At 45.8% G+C, this 21,096-nt stretch overlaps 1 protein-coding gene and 1 long non-coding RNA gene across 2 annotated transcripts in view; one reads left to right on the top strand and one right to left on the bottom strand.

The window, feature by feature from the left end:
* The window catches only part of PLCH2 (phospholipase C eta 2), a 694,774-nt gene that overhangs the window by 208,677 nt on the left and 465,001 nt on the right, over positions 1 to 21,096 (bottom strand). The gene's annotated exons all lie outside the window — the stretch shown is intronic.
* LOC143768833 (uncharacterized) lies at positions 425 to 21,053 on the top strand. Its single transcript, XR_013214074.1, has 3 exons — positions 425 to 586; positions 3,494 to 3,596; positions 20,664 to 21,053. It is a non-coding gene; the product is annotated as an uncharacterized LOC143768833 (long non-coding RNA).

Raw genomic sequence — 21,096 nt, forward strand, 5'->3', positions numbered from 1 at the left:
GTTCCCTTTAAGCAGATTTTATGATAAACCGACGCTCATCTACTGTTTTTGGATTTGCCAAATAGAACCCTGGCAGATTAACATCCTGAAACTTATCATTAAAGCATTTTAAACTCTTATTGCACTTTAAGTCTTGGAATAAAAACTGAATAAATGACACAAATTCTCCGCATAAACCATAGAATAATCTCTAAATGACTTTGTACTTTATAACCTCACTCCAAAAACAAATTGCGGTTGGCAAAAATAGTAATGCAAATCAATAAAAGTAAAGAGCTTTGCCAGGTAACATATGCAGAAGAATTTTTTTTTATTGCTTGTTTTGCTTTGTAAATGTTGGCTTAGGTTTATTAGATCCCAGCATGACAGAGACGAGTGTTATGTTATATAACGAAGCCAGAGAGAAGAAAAGGGAATAAAAAAAGTCAGGTTCAGTTCTGCTCTGTTTTCATGGGGTCTTTAATGGTGGGAAGATGGAAAAAGATGAACCTTTTTCTATGGTCAAATGGGTTGGAAAATTGAGAGCTTCTTTTGTGGAGAAGAAATATTCGCAGACCATTTGTTACCCCTGCGCTCCTCTTGCAAGGTAGGTACAAAGTGCATTGTACAGATCAACTCTCCTTAGGATAGGTCCCAATATAAGATCAATGGGGGAATTAAAGGGGTTGTCTGGTCCAAATCGATAAGTCTGCAGACTTATGAATCCCCCTAAAGCGCACTCTGTGCGCTGCCGGGATTCACCAGTTTCGGACCCGGGACCGGAGGGCATGTATGAGTTCAATACAGGTGCATGGAGTGAGGCAGGGAACTCACACATACCTTCCGGTCCTGGGACTGAAACCGGCATATCCCCACCGTGCGTTGGGGGGGGGGGGATTCATAAGTCTGCAGTCATACAGAGTGACTGCAGACTTATAGACTTGGACCAGACAACCCCTTTAACTCCCTATACTCCAGTGATTAACCGATTAAAGGGAACCTATCACCAGGTTTTTCCCATATAAAATAATGAGTTGAAATATAGTACAGAGTCAATACTGATACACACAGCTGTGCCTGGTAAACCATCAAGAGGGTGATGCAGTACTCCCCCCAAAGCACCTCAGCTCTTTTAAAGGCATCCTGTCACCACGTTTTCCCCATATATAGTACGGTCCGCACCTTTAATTCTTTTTTTACAGCATTCTAGTATGCTGTAATTATGTCCGCAATCAGCTATGTAAGACAAATAAGGACCTATTATTATACTCAGAGTGCTGTCCGGTCCAATGGGCGTCTCTGGTCTTGATGCGGCGCCTCCTCTTTATCCTTCAGTCGCCGTCTTCTTTCTTGCTTTCTGCAGGATGTGTCCTACATCATCCACACAGTGTCCTCCATTGCGCTCCTGCACAGGCGTACTTCCATTTGCCCTCCTGAGGGTAGAGGCAAGTACTGTAACACACAAGCGCCGGCTTTACCTACAGGTTATCGGCGCATTTTGACCTTTCCCGACGCATGAGCACTACAGTACCAAGCTCTGGACTCGGAAGGGCAGAGAAAAATGCCACTGCGTAGGAGCACAATGGAGAACACCGACATAGGATGCATCATGCACATGAAGCAGGGAAGGAGGACGGCGATCGTAAGAAAAGAGGAGACGCTGGAGCAAGACCAGAGGCGACCACCGGACCGCGCCATCTGGAAGTACACTGCTCAAAAAAAATAAAGGGAACACTAAAATCCCACATCCTAGATATCACTGAATGAAATATTCCTGTTGCAAATCTTTATTCATTACATAGTGGAATCTGTGGAGAACAATAAAACCTAAAAATTATCAACGTAAATCACAACTAATAACCCACGGAGGTCTGGAGTTGGAATGATGCTCAAAATCAGAGTGGAAAATGAAGTTACAGGCTGATCCAACTTCAGTGGAAAGGCCTCAAGATGAGGAAATGATGCTCAGTAGTGTGTGTGGCCTCCACTTGCCTGTATGAGCTCCTTACAATGCCTGGTCATGTTCCTGATAAGGCGGCGGATGGTTTCCTGAGGGATCTCCTCCGAGACATGGACTAAAGCATCCGCCATCTCCTGGTCAGGCTGTGGTGCAACATGACGTTGGTGGATGGTGCGAGACATGATGTCCCAGATGTTTTCAATCAGATTCAGGTCTGGGGAATGGGCGGGCCAGTCCATAGCTTCAATGCCTTCATCTTGCAGGAACTGCTGACACACTCCAGCCACATGAGGTCTAGCATTGTCTTGCATTAGGAGAAATCCAGGGCCAACCGCACCAGCATATGGTCTCACAAGGGGTCTGAGGATCTCATCTCGGTACTTAATGGCAGTCAGGCTACCTCTGGCGAGTCCATGGAGGGCTGTGCGGCCCTCCAAAGACATGCCACCCCACACCATTACTGACCCAATGCCAAACCGGTCATGCTGAAGGATGTTGCAGGCAGCAGATCGCTCTCCACGGCGTCTCTAGACTCTGTCACGTCTGTCACATGTGCTCAGTGTGAACCTGCTTTCATCTGTGAAGAGCACAGGGCACCAGTGGCGAATTTGCCAATCCTTGTGTTCTGTGGCAAATGCCAAGCGCCCTGCACGGTGTTAGGCTGTGAGCACAACACCCATCTTTGGACGTCAGGCACTCAGACCATCCTCATGGAGTCAGTTTCTAACCGTTTGTACAGACACATGCGCATTTGTGGCCTGCTAGAGGTCATTTTGCAGCGCTCAGCAGTGCTCCTCCTGTTCCTCCTTGCACAAAGGCTGAGGTAGCAGTCCTGCTTCTGGGTTGTTGCCCTCCTATGGGCCCTCCACATCTCCTGGTGTACTGGCCTGTCTCCTGGTACCACCTCCAGCCTCTGGACACTACGCTGACAGACACAGCAAATCTTCTTGCCACAGCTCGCATTGATGTGCCATCCTGGATGAGCTGCACTACCTGAGCCATTTGTGTGCGTAGAGTCCGTCTCATGCTACCACAAGTGTGAAAGCACAACCAACATTCAAAAGTGACCAAAACATCAGCCAGAAAGCATTGGTACTGAGATGTGGTCTTTGGACCCCACCTGCAGAACCACTCCTTTATTGAGGGTGTCTTGATAATTGCCAATAATTTCCATCTGTTGTCTATTCCATTTGCACAACAGCATGTGAAATTGATTGTCAATCAGTGTTGCTTCCTAAGTGGACAGTTTGATTTCACAGAAGTTTGATTTACTTGGTGTTATATTCTGTTGTTTAAGTGTTGCCGTTATTTTTTTGAGCAGTGTACAATAAAAGGTCTTTTTTTGTGCCTTGCAGAGCAGATTGAGGACATACAGACAGCACACCAGTATGCTGTAAAAGAGGGTGCTGTCTCTATATGGAGAAAACCTGGTGACAGGATCCCTTTAAAAGGAGCTGAGGTGCTTTGTGGAGGTACTGCATCATCCCGTTGATGGTTTACCAGGCACAGTAATAATAAATATTAATATTTTCTTTTTTTCTTTTTTTTTTTTAGGTGAAACACCTTCAGAATTTAGGGCACTTCTCATATTACTGACTGATGAACCAGATCTGTCCAATCTTTGCTCACAGCATACTTGTAACCTAGATTTTCCAAGGTAATGTGATCTATATATATCCAGCAGGAACATCCACAGAGGAGATAATTGTGCATTAATTAGGAAAAGGTTTGCAAAATTGGTTTCCTTGGAGGAATAACATTGGCCCTTCTAAGTCATCTTCCAACACAACATCTGATGCCCCATGCTCAAAATCATAAGCCGTGTATTTTTATGAATGTCAAAAGAAAATCACCATAGAAGATACAGGTGCTTCTCACTAAATTAGAATATCATTAGTGATGAGCGAAAATACTCGTTACTCGAGATTTCTCGAGCATGCTCGGGGGTCCTCAGAGTATTTTTTAGCGCTCGGAGATTTAGTTTTTCTTGACGCAGCTGGATGATTTACATCTGTTAGCCAGCATAAGTACATGTGGGGGCTGCCTGGTTGGTAGACAACCCCACATGTACTTATGCTGGCTAACAGATGTAAATCATTCAGCCACGGCAAGAAAAACTAAATCTCCGAGCACTAAAAAATACTCTGAGGACCCCCGAGCATGCTCGAGAAATCTCGAGTAACGAGTATATTCGCTCATCACTAAATATCATCAAAAAGTTAATTTATTTAAGTTCTTCAATACAAACAGAGTGATCTATTTCAAGTGTTTATTTCTGTTAATGTTGATGATTATGGCTTACAGCCAATGAAAGCCCAAAAGTCATTAGCTCAGTAAATTAGAATACTTTATAACACCAGCTTGAAAAATGTATTCTAAAATCTGAAATGTTGGCCTACTGAAATGTATGTTCAGTAAATGCACTCAATACTTGGTCGGGACTCCTTTTGCATGAATTACTGCATTAATGCGGCGTGGCATGGAGGCGACCAGCCTGTGGCACTGCTGAGGTGTTATGGAAGCCCAGGTTGCTTTGATAGCAGCCTTCAGCTCGTCTACATTGTTGGGTCTGGTGTCTCATCTTCCTCTTGACAATACCCCATAGATTCTCTATGGGGTTAAGGTCAGGCAAGTTTGCTGCCAATCAAGCACAGTGATTCTGTTGTTTTTAAACCAGGTATTATTATTATTATTATTATTATTTATTGTTATAGCGCCATTTATTCCATGGCGCTTTACATGTGAGGAGGGGTATACATAATAAAAACAAGTACAATAATCTTAAACAATACAAGTCATAACTGGTACAGGAGGAGTGAGGACCCTGCCCGCGAAGGCTCACAATCTACAAGGGATGGGTGAGGATACAGTAGGTGAGGGTAGAGCTGGTCATGCAGCGGTTTGGTTGATCGGTGGTTACTGCAGGTTGTAGGCTTGTCGGAAGAGGTGGGTCTTCAGGTTCTTTTTGAAGATTTCGATGGTAGGCGAGAGTCTGATGTGTTGTGGTAGAGGGTTCCAGAGAAGGGGTGATATGCGAGAGAAATCTTGTATGCGATTGTGGGAAGAGGAGATAAGAGGGGAGTAGAGAAGGAGATCTTGTGAGGATCGGAGGTTGCGTGTAGGTAAGTACCGGGAGACGAGGTCACAGATGTATGGAGGAGACAGGTTGTGGATGGCTTTGTAGGTCATGGTTAGGGTTTTGTACTGGAGTCTCTGGGCAATGGGGAGCCAGTGGAGGGATTGACAGAGGGGAGAGGCAGGGGAATAGCGGGGGGACAGGTGGATTAGTCGGGCAGCAGAGTTTAGAATAGATTGGAGGGGTGCGAGAGTGTTCGAGGGGAGGCCACAGAGCAGGAGGTTGCAGTAGTCAAGGCGAGAGATGATGAGGGCATGGACTAGGGTTTTTGCAGATTCTTGGTTGAGGAATGAACGGATTCGTGAAATATTTTTGAGTTGAAGTCGGCAGGAAGTGGAAAGGGCTTGGATATGTGGTTTGAAGGAGAGATCAGCGTCAAGGATTACCCCGAGGCAGCGAGCTTGTGGGACTGGGGAGAGTGGGCAGCCATTTACAGTAATGGTTAGGTTCGTTGGGGGGGGGGGTTCGCGTGAGATGGGGGAAAGATGATGAATTCTGTTTTGTCCATGTTAAGTTTCAGAAATCTAGCGGAGAAGAAGAATGAAATAGTGGACAGACATTAAGGGATTCTGGTTAGTAGGGAGGTTATATCTGGTCCAGAGATGTAGATCTGTGTGTCATCAGCATAGAGGTGATACTGAAAGCCATGAGATTCTATGAGCTGTCCCAGGCCAAAGGTGTAAATGGAGAAGAGCAGGGGCCCAAGGACTGAACCTTGCGGGACTCCGACAGATAGGGGGCGAGGTGAGGAGGTGGTGTGTGAGTGGGAGACGCTGAATGTCCGGTCTGTTAGGTATGATGAGATCCAGGATAGGGCCAAGTCTGTGATGCCAAGGATGAGAGGGTCTGTAATAATAGGGAATGGTCCACTGTGTCAAAGGCAGCCGACAGGTCGAGGAGGAGGAGAACAGAGTAGTGTCGCTTGCTCTTGGCTGATAAGAGGTCATTGGTGACCTTAGTTAGGGCAGTTTCAGTGGAGTGGTGTGACCGGAAGCCAGATTGTAAGCGGTCAAAGAGGGAGCAAGGAGAGAGATGGGAGGACAGTTCAAGGTAGACGTGTTGTTCCAGTAGTTTGGAGGCATAAGGGAGAAGTGATATAGGGCGATAGCTAGATACAGAGGATGGGTCAAGAGAAGGCTTTTTGAGGATAGGTGTTATTGAGGCATGTTTAAAGCTTGAGGGGAAAACACCAGTTGTTAGTGATAGGTTGAAGAGATGGGTTAGGGTTGGGATGAAGACTGTGGTGAGGTTTGGGATGAGGTGGGATGGGAGCGGGTCAAGTGCACAGGTGGTGAGATGCGATCTTGAGAGTAGAGTGGAGAGTTGATCTTCTGTAATGGTGGGAAAGTTGGTTTTGGAGGTGGAGGGCTGGGAAGTTGGGAGAAAGGGCTCTGGGGCTTGTTGACCAAAACTGTCTCTGATGCCATCAATCTTCTGCTTGAAAAATGAGGCAAAGTCTTCAGCTGAGATAAGTGGGGAGGGAGGAGGTGCTGGGGGACGGAGGAGAGAATTGAAGGTGTTGAATAACTGTTTAGGGTTGTGAGACAGGGAGGATATGAGAGATGAGAAGTAGGTTTGTTTAGCTGTGGCGAGTGTGGTCTTGAAAGTAGTGAGGGACTGTTTGAATGCGATGAAGTGCTCGTTGGAGTGGGATCTTTTCCATCTGCGCTCAGCAGCCCTGGAAGCTTGCCTCAGTTCTTTGGTCAGGCTGGTGTGCCAGGGCTGTCTGTTGATTTTGCGAGCTTTGGTATGTGTAAGTGGGGCAGCAGATTCCAAAGCTACAGCTATTGTGGTGTTATATAGAGCGGCAGCGTCATCCGCATTGTGTATGGAACTTATGTCTGTGAGAGGGAGGAGGGATTCGGAGAATGAATGTAGGTCAAGATGTTTAAGATTTCTGCGAGGGTGTGAAAGTTTGTGGGGTGGGGATTGTAGACAAGGAGTGGAGAGAGATGAGAATGTGAGAAGGTTGTGGTCAGAGAGTGGAAGAGGTGAGTTAGAGAGGTTAGATAGGGAGCAGAGGCAGGTGAAGATGAGGTCCAGTGTGTGACCATCTTTGTGAGTGGCTGCAGAAGACCATTGAGTGAGGCCGGAGGAGGAAGTGAGAGATAGAAGTTTAGTGGCAGCTGAGAGGGAATTTTCAATGGGGATGTTGAAATCGCCCATGATGATAGTGGGGATGTCCGCAGAAAGGAAATGAAGTAGCCAGGTGGTGAAGTGGTCAAAGAAGGTGGTGGCTGGCCCTGGGGGGCGGTAAATGGCAGCCAGTTGGAGGTTGGAGGGGGAGTAGATGCGCACAGAGTGCACCTCAAAGGAAGGGAGGATAACAGAGGGTGGCAGTGGGATTGGGGTGAAGGAGCAGTTATCTGACAGGAGAAAACCAACTGCTCCGCCATGCTTGCTGCTGGGGCGGGGTGTGTGAGAAAGGTGGAAGCCACCGTAAGAGAGTGCAGCAGGGGAGGCTGTGTCAGAAGGGGTGAGCCAGGTTTCGGTGATGGCGAGGAAGGAAAGTTTGGTAGTAACAAAGAGATCATGGATGTAGGAAAGCTTGTTACAGACAGACCGAGCGTTCCACAGAGCTCCTGTTAGTGGGACTGGGGAAGTGGGGCTGGGTGAATGGGTATAAGGTCAGAGAGTTTACGGAAGTTTGTGATGGAGCGTGGATGGGAGGTAGAAATGACTGTGGGAATATGGTGAGGAGGACCAGGATTTGGAGAGATATCACCAGCAGTGAGAAGGAGCAGAGATAGTGTTAGCAGGTGGGAGCAGGAGAGGGCATGAGGGGGCTGCCTGTGCTTTGAGACAGAGGATTGTATGTTAACCCCTTCACCCCCAAGGGTGGTTTGCACGTTAATGACCGGGCCAATTTTTACAATTCTGACCACTGTCCCTTTATGAGGCTATAACTCTGGAACGCTTTGACGGATCTTGGCGATTCTGACATTGTTTTCTCGTGACATATTGTACTTCATGTTAGTGGTAAAATTTATTCGATATAACTTGCGTTTATTTGTGAAAAAAATGGAAATTTGGCGAAAATTATGAAAATTTTGCAATTTTCCAACTTTGAATTTTTATGCCCTTAAATCACAGACATATGTCACGCAAAATACTTAATAAGTAACATTTCCCACATGTCTACTTTACATCAGTACAATTTTGGAACCAAAATTTTTTTTTGTGACGGAGTTATAAGGGTTAAAAGTTGACCAGCAATTTCTCATTTTTACAACACCATTTTTTTTTAGGGACCACATCTCATTTGAAGTCATTTTGAGGGGTCTATATGATAGAAAATACTCAAGTGTGACACCATTCTAAAAACTGCACCCCTCAAGGTGCTCAAAACCACATTCAAGAAGTTTATTAACCCTTCAGGTGTTTCACAGGAATTTTTGGAATGTTTAAATAAAAATGAACATTTAACTTTTTTTCACACAAAATTTATTTCAGCTCCAATTTGTTTTATTTTACCAAGGGTAACAGGAGAAAATGGACCCCCAAAGTTGTTGTATAATTTGTCCTGAGTACGCTGATACCCCATATGTGGGGGTAAACCATTGTTTGGGCGCATGGCAGAGCTTGGAAGGGAAGGAGCGCCATTTGACTTTTCAATGCAAAATTGACTGGAATTGAGATGGGACGCCATGTTGCGTTTGGAGAGCCCCTGATGTGCCTAAACATTGAAACTCCCTACAAGTGACACCATTTTGGAAAGTAGACCCCCTAAGGAACTTATCTAGATGTGTGGTGAGCACTTTGACCCACCAAGTGCTTCACAGAAGTTTATAATGCAGAGCCGTAAAAATAAAAAATCATATTTTTTCACAAAAATGATCTTTTCGCCCCCAATTTTTTATTTTCCCAAGGGTAAGAGAAGAAATTGGACCCCAAAAAATGTTGTGCAATTTGTCCTGAGTACGCTGATACCCCATATGTGGGTGTAAACCATTGTTTGGGCGCATGGCAGAGCTTGGAAGGGAAGGAGCGCCATTTGACTTTTCAATGCAAAATTGACTGGAATTGAGATGGGACGCCATGTTGCGTTTGGAGAGCCCCTGATGTGCCTAAACATTGAAACTCCCTACAAGTGACACCATTTTGGAAAGTAGACCCCCTAAGGAACTTATCTAGATGTGTGGTGAGCACTTTGACCCACCAAGTGCTTCACAGAAGTTTATAATGCAGAGCCGTAAAAATAAAAAATCATATTTTTTCACAAAAATGATCTTTTCGCCCCCAATTTTTTATTTTCCCAAGGGTAAGAGAAGAAATTGGACCGCAAAAAATGTTGTGCAATTTGTCCTGAGTACGCTGATACCCCATATGTGGGTGTAAACCATTGTTTGGGCGCATGGCAGAGCTTGGAAGGGAAGGAGCGCCATTTGACTTTTCAATGCAAAATTGACTGGAATTGAGATGGGACGCCATGTTGCGTTTGGAGAGCCCCTGATGTGCCTAAACATTGAAACTCCCTACAAGTGACACCATTTTGGAAAGTAGACCCCCTAAGGAACTTATCTAGATGTGTGGTGAGCACTTTGACCCACCAAGTGCTTCACAGAAGTTTATAATGCAGAGCCGTAAAAATAAAAAATCATATTTTTTCACAAAAATGATCTTTTCGCCCCCAATTTTTTATTTTCCCAAGGGTAAGAGAAGAAATTGGACCGCAAAAAATGTTGTGCAATTTGTCCTGAGTACGCTGATACCCCATATGTGGGTGTAAACCATTGTTTGGGCGCATGGCAGAGCTTGGAAGGGAAGGAGCGCCATTTGACTTTTCAATGCAAAATTGACTGGAATTGAGATGGGACGCCATGTTGCGTTTGGAGAGCCCCTGATGTGCCTAAACATTGAAACTCCCTACAAGTGACACCATTTTGGAAAGTAGACCCCCTAAGGAACTTATCTAGATGTGTTTTGAGAGCTTTGAACCCCCAAGTGTTTCACTACAGATTATAACGCAGAGCCGTGAAAATAATTTTTTTTTTTTTTCTCAAAAATGATTTTTTAGCCCCCAGCTTTGTATTTTTACAAGGGTAACAGAATAAACTGGACCCCAAAATTTGTTTTCCAATTTGTCCTGAGTACGCTGATACCCCATATGTGGGGGGGAACCACTGTTTGGGCGCATGACAGAGCTCGGAAGGGAAGGAGCGCCATTTGGAATGCAGACTTAAATGGATTGGTCAGCAGCCGTCACGTTGCATTTGCAGAGCCCCTGATGTACCCAAACAGTACAAACCCCCCACAAGTGACCCCATATTGGAAACTAGACCTCCCAAGGAACTTATCTAGATGTGTTGTGAGAACTTTGAACCCCCAAGTGTTTCACTACAGTTTATAATGCAGAGCCGTGAAAATAAAACATCTTTTTTTTCCCACAAAAATGATTTTTAGCCCCCCAAATTTTTATTTTCCTAAGGATAACAAGAGAGCTTGGACCCCAGAAGTTGTTGTTCAATTTGTCCCGAGTACGCTGATAACACATATGTTGGGGTAAACCCCTTTTTGGGCGCACGGGAGAGCTCGGAAGGGAAGGAGCACTGTTTTACTTTTTCAACGCAGAATTGGCTGGAATTGAGATTGGACGCCATGTCGCGCTTGGAGAGCCCCTGATGTGCCTGGACAGTGGAAACTCCCCAATTCTACCTGAAACCCTAACCCAAACACACCCCTAACCCTAATCCCAACGGTAACCCTAACCACACCCCTAGCCCTGACACACCCATAATTCTAATCCCAACCCTAATCCAAACGTAAATGTAATCCAAACCCTAACCCTAACTTTAGCCCCAACCTTAACTTTAGCCCCAACCCTAACTTTAGCCCCAACCCTAACTTTACCTCCAACCCTAGCCCTAACCCTAACCCTACCCCTACCCCTAACCCTAAACGTGACTGAAATACGTGGCACTGAAATACGTGGCACTGAAATACGTGGCACTGAAATACGTGGCACTGAAATACGTGGCACTGAAATACGTGGCACTTAAATACGTGGCACTTAAATACGTGGCACTTAAATACGTGGCACTTAAATACGTGGCACTTAAATACGTGGCACTTAAATACGTGGCACTTAAATACGTGGCACTTAAATTCGTGGCACTGAAATACGTGGCACTGAAATACGTGGCACTGAAATACGTGGCACTTAAATACGTGGCACTTAAATACGTGGCACTTAAATACGTGGCACTTAAATACGTGGCACTTAAATACGTGGCACTTAAATACGTGGCACTTAAATACGTGGCACTGAAATATGTGATACGTGGCACTTAAATACGTGGCACTGAAACACGTGGCACTGAAACACGTGGCACTGAAACACGTGGCACTGAAATACGTGATACGTGGCACTGAAATACGTGGCACTGAAATACGTGGCACTGAAATACGTGGCACTGAAATATGTGATACGTGGCACTTAAATACGTGGCACTGAAATACGTGGCACTGAAATACGTGGCACTGAAATACGTGGCACTGAAATATGTGATACGTGGCACTTAAATACGTGGCACTGAAACACGTGGCACTGAAATACGTGATACATGGCACTGAAATACGTGGCACTGAAATACGTGGCACTGAAATACGTGGCACTGAAATACGTGGCACTGAAACACGTGGCACTGAAACACGTGGTACTAAAATATGTGGCACTGAAATACGTGATACGTGGCACTGAAATACGTGGCACTGAAACACGTGGCACTGAAATATGTGATACGTTGCCCTGAAATACATGGCACTGAAATACATGGCACTGAAATACGTGGCACTGAAATACGTGGCACTATGACTGTCAGAAAATGTTCATTAAACGGTTAGGGGTGAGGTTAGGGGTAGAGTTAGGGTTAGGGTTTGGATCCCTTTATCACAATGATGGTGGTGGGTGGCTTTTCAGTGTGTTTTCAGTTTTTTTTTCGATAAAAATGCATGCGTTTTTAACGCAAACAAACGCATGTGCTTAAAAACGCAAGAAAATACTGCAGGTTGTATTTCTGAAAATTAACGCATGCAGAAAAAAACCGCATGCGTTTGAAAACGCGACCAAACGTGTACAAAAAAAACGCATGCGTTTTCAATGTTAAGTATAGGGAAAAAACGCATGCGTTTTTTTGTGCAAAAAACGCTGCAGACAAAAACGCAAGTGTGAAACCAGCGACGCTTTTTATAGCAAAAAAGTTTTTGCGTCTCCACATTTTGAGAGCTATAATTTTTCCACATTTTGCTCCACAGAGTCATGTGAGGTCTTGTTTTTTGCGGGACGAGTTGACGTTTTTATTGGTAACATTTTCGGACACGTGACCGTTTTTGATCGCTTTTTATTCCGATTTTTGTGAGGCAGAATGACCATAAACCAGCAATTCCTGAATTTCTTTTGGGAGAGGCGTTTATACCGTTCCGCGTTTGGTAAAATTGATAAAGCAGTTTTATTCTTCGGGTCAGTACGATTACAGCGATATCTCATTTATATCATTTTTTTATGTTTTGGCGCTTTTATACGATAAAAACTATTTTATAGAAAAAATAATTATTTTGGTATCGCTTTATTCTCAGGACTATAACTTTTTTATTTTTTTGCTGATGATGCTGTGTGGTGGCTTGTTTTTTGCAGGACAAGATGACGTTTTCAGTGGTACCATGGTTATTTATATATGTCTTTTTGATCGCGTGTTATTCCACTTTTTGTTCGGCGGTATGGTAATAAAGCGTTGTTTTTTGCCTCGTTTTTTTTTTTTTATTCTTACGGTGTTTACTGAAGGGGTTAACTAGTGGGGCAGTTTTATAGGTGGGGTCGTTACGGACGCGGCGATACTAAACATGTGTACTTTTATTGTTTTTTTTTTTATTTAGATAAAGAAATGTATTTATGGGAATAATATATATATTTTTTTTTTCATTATTTTGGAATATTTTTTTTTATTTTTTTTTACACATTTGGAAATTTTTTTTTTTACTTTTTTACTTTGCCCCAGGGGGGGACAATACAGATCGGTGATCTGTCAGTTTGCATAGCACTCTGACAGATCACCGATCTGCGAGAGGTGCAGGCTGCTTCACAGTGCCTGCTCTGAGCAGGCTTCTGTGAAGCCACCTCCCTCCCTGCAGGACCCGGATCCGCGGCCATCTTGGATCCGGGTCTGGAGCAGGCAGGGAGGGAGGTAAGACCCTCGCAGCAACGCGATCACATCGCGTTGCTGCGGGGGGCTCAGGGAAGCCCGCAGGGAGCCCCCTCCCTGCGCGATGCTTCCCTGCACCGCCGGCACATCGCGATCATGTTTGATCGCGGTGTGCCGGGGGTTAATGTGCCGGGAGCGGTCCGTGACCTCTCCTGGCACATAGTGCCGGATGTCAGCTGCGATATGCAGCCGACACCCGGCCGCGATCGGCCGCGCTCCCCCCGTGAGCGCGGCCGATCGGCTATGACGTACTATCCCGTCGGCGGTCATGGGGGCCCACCCCACCTCGACGGGATAGTACGTCGGATGTCAGGAAGGGGTTAAGGAACAGTTCTGAGGAGGAGGTGAGATGGATGGGGAGGATTGAAGAGGAGATGAACAGTTCCTTACTTGGTGTGGGGATTGGGGGAGGTAACAGAAAGTGAAAGATTATAGGGGTGAAAGTGAAAATAAACAGAAACATTGTTTGCAGTGACAGGCCAGTTACCTTCAGTTCCCTTCAGGTTCAATTCAGGTTTTAATTCTAATGTAATCCACACTTTTAGAACACACTTCTAGAAATCACACTGCAGACTAAAGTCATGCAGACTTGTGCTATGCAATATATGGAAAACTAAGTGCATTCAGGTGTGAAGCAGAGAGGAGTGGTCTCTGCTCATCTTGGTCAGAGAATTAAGGGTGGACCAGATGCATACAATCAAGCCTAAGTAAACAAGGTCATAAATATCACAGGGTAAGTTGGGGTTAGCTGAAAGGCATACCATGAAAATGCTAGGAGCAGAGGAAAGCCTGTGTGCAAAGCTGGGTGATGTACTATGTGCACTTCATAGCAGGAGAGCTGGGTGGATGAACATACCATGAAAATGCTGGTAGCAGAGGAAAGTCTGTGTGCAAAGCTGGGTGATGTACTATGTGCACTTCATAGCAGGAGAGCTGGTATTGGTACTTTTGGCAGTGTGGACAGATGCCAAGTCCTGCTGGACAATGAAATTTCCATCTCCAAAAAGCTTGTCAGCAGAGGGAAGCATGAAGTGCTCTAAAACTTCCTGGTAGATGGCTATGCTGACTTTGGTCTTGATAAAACACAGTGGGCCTACACCAGCAGATGACATGGCTCCCAAAACCATCACTGATTGTGGACGCTTCACACTAGACCTCCAGCAGCTTGGATTGTGGCCTCTCCACTCTTCCTCCAGACTCTAGGACTTTGACTTCCAAATGAAATGCAAAATGAACTTTCATTTGAAAACAACACCTTGGACCACTGACAACAGTCCAGTTCTTTTTCTCCTTGGCCCAGGTAAGACGCTTCTGGCGCTGTCTATTGGTCATGAGTGGCTTGACACAAGGAATGCGACACTTGTAGCTCATGTCCTGGATACGTCTGTGTGTGGTGGCTCTTGAAGCAATGACTTCAGCAGCAGTCCACTACTTGTGAATCTCCCTCAAATTTTTGAATTAACCTTTTCTTAATCCTTTCAAGGCTGCGGTTATCCCAGTTGCTTGTTCACCTTTTTCTACTACACTTTTTCCTTCCACTCAACTTTCCATTAATATACTTGGATACAGCACTCTGTGAACAGTAGGCTTCTTTAGCAATGACCTTTTGTGGCTTACCCTCCTTGTGTAGTGTGTCAATGACTGCCTTCTGGACTTCTGTCAAGTCAGAAGTCTTCCCCATGATTGTGGAGCCTACTGAAACAGACTAAGGGACCTTTTTAACACTTAGGAAGCCTTTGCAGATGTTTTTGTGTTAATTATTCTAATTTACTGAGATAATGAGTTTTCATTGGCTGTAAGCCATAATCATCAACATTAACAGAAATAAACGCTTGAAATAGATCACTCTGTCTGTAATGTGTCTACAGGGCCGTATTTGCCACTAGGCACCCGAGGGCACGTGCCTAGGGTGGGGACGATGCGGGGGGCGGCACCCGAGCAAGCGAGCAAGTTTTTTTTTTTTTTTTCCCCACCTCCCGACCGCCCCAACCCCCGCCCCCCCAGCCCCCCCCGGGACCAGCCTCCCGCCCACCCTCCGACCGCCGCCCCCCCGCCTCCCCCCGCCCTCCTTGAAGACGATACTCACCTTGCTCCAGCGATGCCTGGTCTCAGCTTCTGTAGCGCGTCCTGAGTGAGCGGTCAGGTGGTACCGCTCATTAAGGCTCATGAATATGCGCATATTCATGAGCCTTAATGAAGCGGTATCACGTGACCGCTCACGCAGGAAGAAGGAGCTGCGAGCCTGCGCCTGTGCGCCGGGAGTCGGGACAGAGCCGGAGGGATGTCGCCGTCGGCGCGCCCGCTTGGTGTGAGACAGCTGACAGGTGAGTATGAGGGACAGAGGACAGGGGGGATTGAAGGAGGACGGTAAGCCGCCCGTGCCATGGGAGAAGGAGCGGGGAGCGGAGGGGGGTGGTGGAGTGATGAGCCATGCATGGGGGGGGGGAGGGGGGAGTGATGAGCCATGCATGGGGGGGAGGGGGGAGTGATGAGCCATGCATGGGGCGGCGGAGTGATGAGCCATGCATGGGGGGGGGGGGAGTGATGAGCCATGCATAGGGGGAATATGAGTCGTGCATACAAGAGGTGGGGGGGGTTATGAGCCATGCATACAGCCAGGGGGGCGGATATGAGCCATGCATACAGGGGGGGGGAATTATGAGCCATGCATGGGGGGGGAGGAGGGGGGAGTGATGAGCCATGCATGGGGGGGGAAGAGGGGGGAGTGATGAGCCATGCATGGGGGGGGGGAGGAGGGGGGAGTGATGAGCCATGCATGGGGGGGGAGGAGGGGGGAGTGATGAGCCATGCATTGGGGGGGGGAGGAGGGGGGAGTGATGAGCCATGCATGGGGGGGGAGGAGGGGGGAGTGATGAGCCATGCATGGGGGGGAGGAGGGGGGAGTGATGAGCCATGCATGGGGGGGGGGGAATTATGAGCCATGCATAGGGGGATATGAGCCATGCATACAGGGGGGCGGATATGAGCCATGCATACAGGGGGGGGAATTATGAGCCATGCATACAGGGGGGGGGAATTATGAGCCATGCATAGGGGGTTATGAGCCATGCATACAGCCAGGGGGGCGGATATGAGCCATGCATACAGGGGGGGGGGAATTATGAGCCATGCATACAGGGGGGGGAATTATGAGCCATGCATAGGGGGATATGAGCCATGCATACAGGGGGGGCGGATATGAGCCATGCATACAGGGGGGGGAATTATGAGCCATGCATAGGGGGATATGAGGCATGCATACGGGGGGGTGGATATCAGCCATGCATACAGGGGAGAATTATGAGCCATGCATACAGGAGGTGGGGGGGGGAATTATGAGCCATGCATACAGAAGGTGGGGGGGGAATTATGAGCCATGCATATGGGGATATGAGCCATGCATACGGGGGGGGGGGAATTATGAGCCATGCATACGCGGGGGGGATATGAGCCATGCATATGGGATGGGAGGAAGGTGAGCCATGCATACAAGATGGGAGGGCGGCATTATACACTATTGAGCATCATATGGGGTCATTATACAGTATGGAGCATCATGTGGGGTCATTATACAGTATGGAGCATCATGTGTGGCCAATATACAGTATGGAGCATCATGTGCGGTCATTATACAGTATGGAGCATCATGTGCGGTCATTATACAGTATGGAGCATCATGTGCGGTCATTATACAGTATGGAGCATCATGTGCGGTCATTATACAGTATGGAGCATCATGTGCGGTCATTATACAGTATGGAGCATCATGTGCGGTCATTATACAGTATGGAGCATCATGTGCGGTCATTATACAGTGTATGGAGCATCATGTGCGGCCATTATACAGTATGGAGCATCATGTGCAGTCATTATACAGTATGGAGCATCATGTGCGGTCATTATACAGTATGGAGCATCATGTGCGGTCATTATACAGTATGGAGCATCATGTGCGGTCATTATACAGTATGGAGCATCATGTGCGGTCATTATACAGTATGGGGCATCATGTGCGGTCATTATACAGTGTATGGAGCATCATGTGCGGTCATTATACAGTGTATGGAGCATCATGTGCGGTCATTATACAGTGTATGGAGCATCATGTGCGGTCATTATACAGTATGGAGCATCATGTGCGGTCATTATACAGTATGGAGCATCATGTGCGGTCATTATACAGTGTATGGAGCATCATGTGCGGCCATTATACAGTATGGAGCATCATGTGCAGTCATTATACAGTATGGAGCATCATGTGCGGTCATTATACAGTATGGAGCATCATGTGCGGTCATTATACAGTATGGAGCATCATGTGCGGTCATTATACAGTATGGAGCATCATGTGCGGTCATTATACAGTATGGGGCATCATGTGCGGTCATTATACAGTGTATGGAGCATCATGTGCGGTCATTATACAGTGTATGGAGCATCATGTGCGGTCATTATACAGTGTATGGAGCATCATGTGCGGCCATTACACAGTATGGAGCATCATGTGCAGTCATTATACAGTATGGAGCATCATGTGCGGTCATTATACAGTATGGAGCATCATGTGCGGTCATTATACAGTATGGAGCATCATGTGCGGTCATTATACAGTATGGAGCATCATGTGCGGTCATTATACAGTGTATGGAGCATCATGTGCGGTCATTATACAGTGTATGGAGCATCATGTGCGGCCATTACACAGTATGGAGCATCATGTGCGGTCATTATACAGTGTATGGAGCATCATGTGCGGTCATTATACAGTGTATGGAGCATCATGTGCGGTCATTATACAGTGTATGGAGCATCATGTGCGGTCATTATACAGTGTATGGAGCATCATGTGTGGCCATATTTTTTTGGTTATAATTATTGTATATGAAACAGTTGTGATCAGCAGTGCTAAATGGCTGTGGTTGGGACGTGGATATGGGTGTGACTAGTTGTGAAATGGGTGTGGTCAGAGGCGTGGCCTAAAATTTGCCACGGCGCACTAAGTGCGCCGCAACCTTTATACCTCTTTCCCTTCAAGAGTTGGGAGGTATGGTACCGCATTTGCCAGATCACAGCAAGTGCCACAAATCCCATAGGGAATGAATGAAGCCAAGCGCAGTGTTGCCGTAAGTGATCCGTTGTAAGTGATCCGTTACGTGGCAGATACAAAAAAACTGCCCGATCTGCTGCAAAAGGCTATTTTCACAACAGCGATTCTTGCCAAAGTCACTGCCGATAGTGTCATACTCACCAATGGGGGGGGCAGCGCTAAAAGTGCCTAGGGCAGCAGAAACTCTAAATACGGCCCTGTGTGTCTATATAATATGAGTTTCACTTTTTGTATTGAAGGACTGAAATAAGTTAACATTTTGATGATATTCTAATTTTGTGAGAAGCACTTGTATCTCCCATCCCAGTATAATGCCCCCCATCTTGGGCCCTTTTCCAGTAATATATGTTCACCATCCTGGGCTTCTTCCAGTAATTCCCTGTTCTGTGGCTCTACTCCAAATAAAAATAAAATATAAAAATAAAAACGATTCTACTCTCATTCCTCCACTCTCACGATGTCCAGCATCCTCTTCTACAGCCAACTTCAGCATGAAAGGCAGAGCAGCCACTGACTTGCAAGCCAAAGTCAGCTGACGGCTTCTGATTGGCTGACAGTGTGTATTACAGTGCACGGACCTGGCTGGTCTCTGCATCACAATACATTTCAGCTGAATGTGCATTCTCAGACGCACATCCAGCGGAAATAGCTGTTGACATGGCGCACCTCCCTCCCGCACGGGCCCAGTCGCACTCTTTACGACAGTGATCGTTATGCTCCTGGGTAAAAGACTGCACGCGATTAACATGATTTTGTTTTTTTAGCTCTATGTCCCTCTAAGTTTCATTCCACTAACATGCGGGAAACAAAATGATCCCAAATCTACATAATATGAAAAGGAAGAAAAAGCATAAGTCGTCCCTGTACTGAATGAGCTGCATGTATTGTAGGCTACAATAATTAAATAGATTTCAAATTAAATATATAAAAAAAAAGGAAACTAAAAAAGAAAATAAACAAAGATAAAACAAAAACATAAAATATTTAATTGGAAAAAAAAATTCCCTTTAGAAGTGACCCATTTACAAAGCGGCGCATTATGGCAGGTAGCTCAGCTGCTGTATTATCTCAGGCGGCATTTGCTGCTGGCATTGTTTTGTATTCCGGGCAGATTGTTGTAGGTCCCATTCCAGCAAGTTAATCACCTTACTGTATAATTCTCAGCTCCCAGGGATGAACAAGCGAGATTACTGACACAATGCATGGAGTTCTAGACATTTACATTGCTACATTTTTTTCCGCATCTACCTAAAACTTTCTCACAGTGCTGTAGCTTCCGGTAGAAACTTAGAATATTCCAAAGTCTTTTTTTTTAATTTTTTGCTGAATTTAATACATTTGGGAAATTTAATTCAGATGTTTATAAAGGATCTAATATTTCGAGTCCCAATAGGGGACTGGGGATTGTGAATCCCCCAATGGCAGGCTACAGTTGGGTCTATCCAAAGGAACCAGTTTAGATACCATTAAGTCTTGATAAACCTTGTATTACAAAGGGTATTCCAGCTCTGATCACTTCTGCATCAGATGGCAGCAGGACCGGTGACGTCATGTCTACTGATATCTGCCGGACCATGTACATGATTGGCCGGCATCGTGCACCTGGCCTATTCTAATGTATAGGAGCTGAAATAGCACTTTAAGTATCAGCCTTCTGTCCAGTCTGCCTGGGTATACAGACACAAATCTGTGCACCCGATAGAAATTTGCTGACGTTGCGAATTTCCTGGTAAAGAATGATATACCCCACAGGTTGGACCAAGGTAGCAGGTCTCAGCCTTCTCACAATGGATACAGTCTTTCCTTATAGCTTTAGACCTTGGTAGGATGGCGTTTAACACTTGTGCATATCCTAAACTCATTTAACGGGAGTCTGTCAGCACAAAATGTCATGTAAAGGTAGAAAAAAGCCTTTCATCAATGAGAAGCAAAGGAGAGCCAGGCTGAAGTTTGCCAAAGACCATAAGGATTGGACCATAGAGGACTGGAGTAAGGTAATCTTCTCTGATGAGTTTAATTTTCAGCTTTGCCCAACACCTGGTCGTCTAATGGTTAGACGGAGACCTGGAGAGGCGTACAAGCCACAGTGTCTTGCACACACTGTGAAATTTGATGGAGGATCGGTGATGATCTGGGGATGATTCAGCAAGGCTGGAATTGGACAAGTTGTTCTTTGCGGAGGACGTATGAATCAAGCCCCATACAAGGTTATCCTGGAAAAAATAGTTGATTCCTTTTGCTCAGGCAATGTTTCCCAACTCTGAGTACTGGTTTTTCCAGCAGGACAATGCACCATGCCACAGGGCTAGGTCAATCAAGATGCGGATGAAGGACCACCACATCAAATCCCTGTCATGGCCAGCCGAATCTCCAGACCTGAACCCCACTAAAAACTTCTGGAACGTAATCAAGAGGAAGATGGAAACTCCCAAGTCATCAAACAAAGAAGAAAGGCTTACATTTTTGTACCAGGATGGCATAAGGTCACCCAAAAGCAGTGTGAGACTAGAGGAAAGCATGCCAAGACGCATGAAAGCTGTGATTAAAAATCATGGTTATTCCACAAAATATTGATTTCTGAACTCTTCCTGAGTTAAAACATTAGTATTGCTGTTTCTAAATGATTATGAACTTGTTTGTTTTGCATTATTTGAGGTTTGAAAGCAATACATTTTTTTGACAATGTTATTTCTCGTTTTCTGAAAATAAATACCGT

The sequence above is a fragment of the Ranitomeya variabilis genome, chromosome 4 (genome assembly GCF_051348905.1).
Source record: "Ranitomeya variabilis isolate aRanVar5 chromosome 4, aRanVar5.hap1, whole genome shotgun sequence".
Lineage (NCBI taxonomy): Eukaryota > Metazoa > Chordata > Amphibia > Anura > Dendrobatidae > Ranitomeya > Ranitomeya variabilis.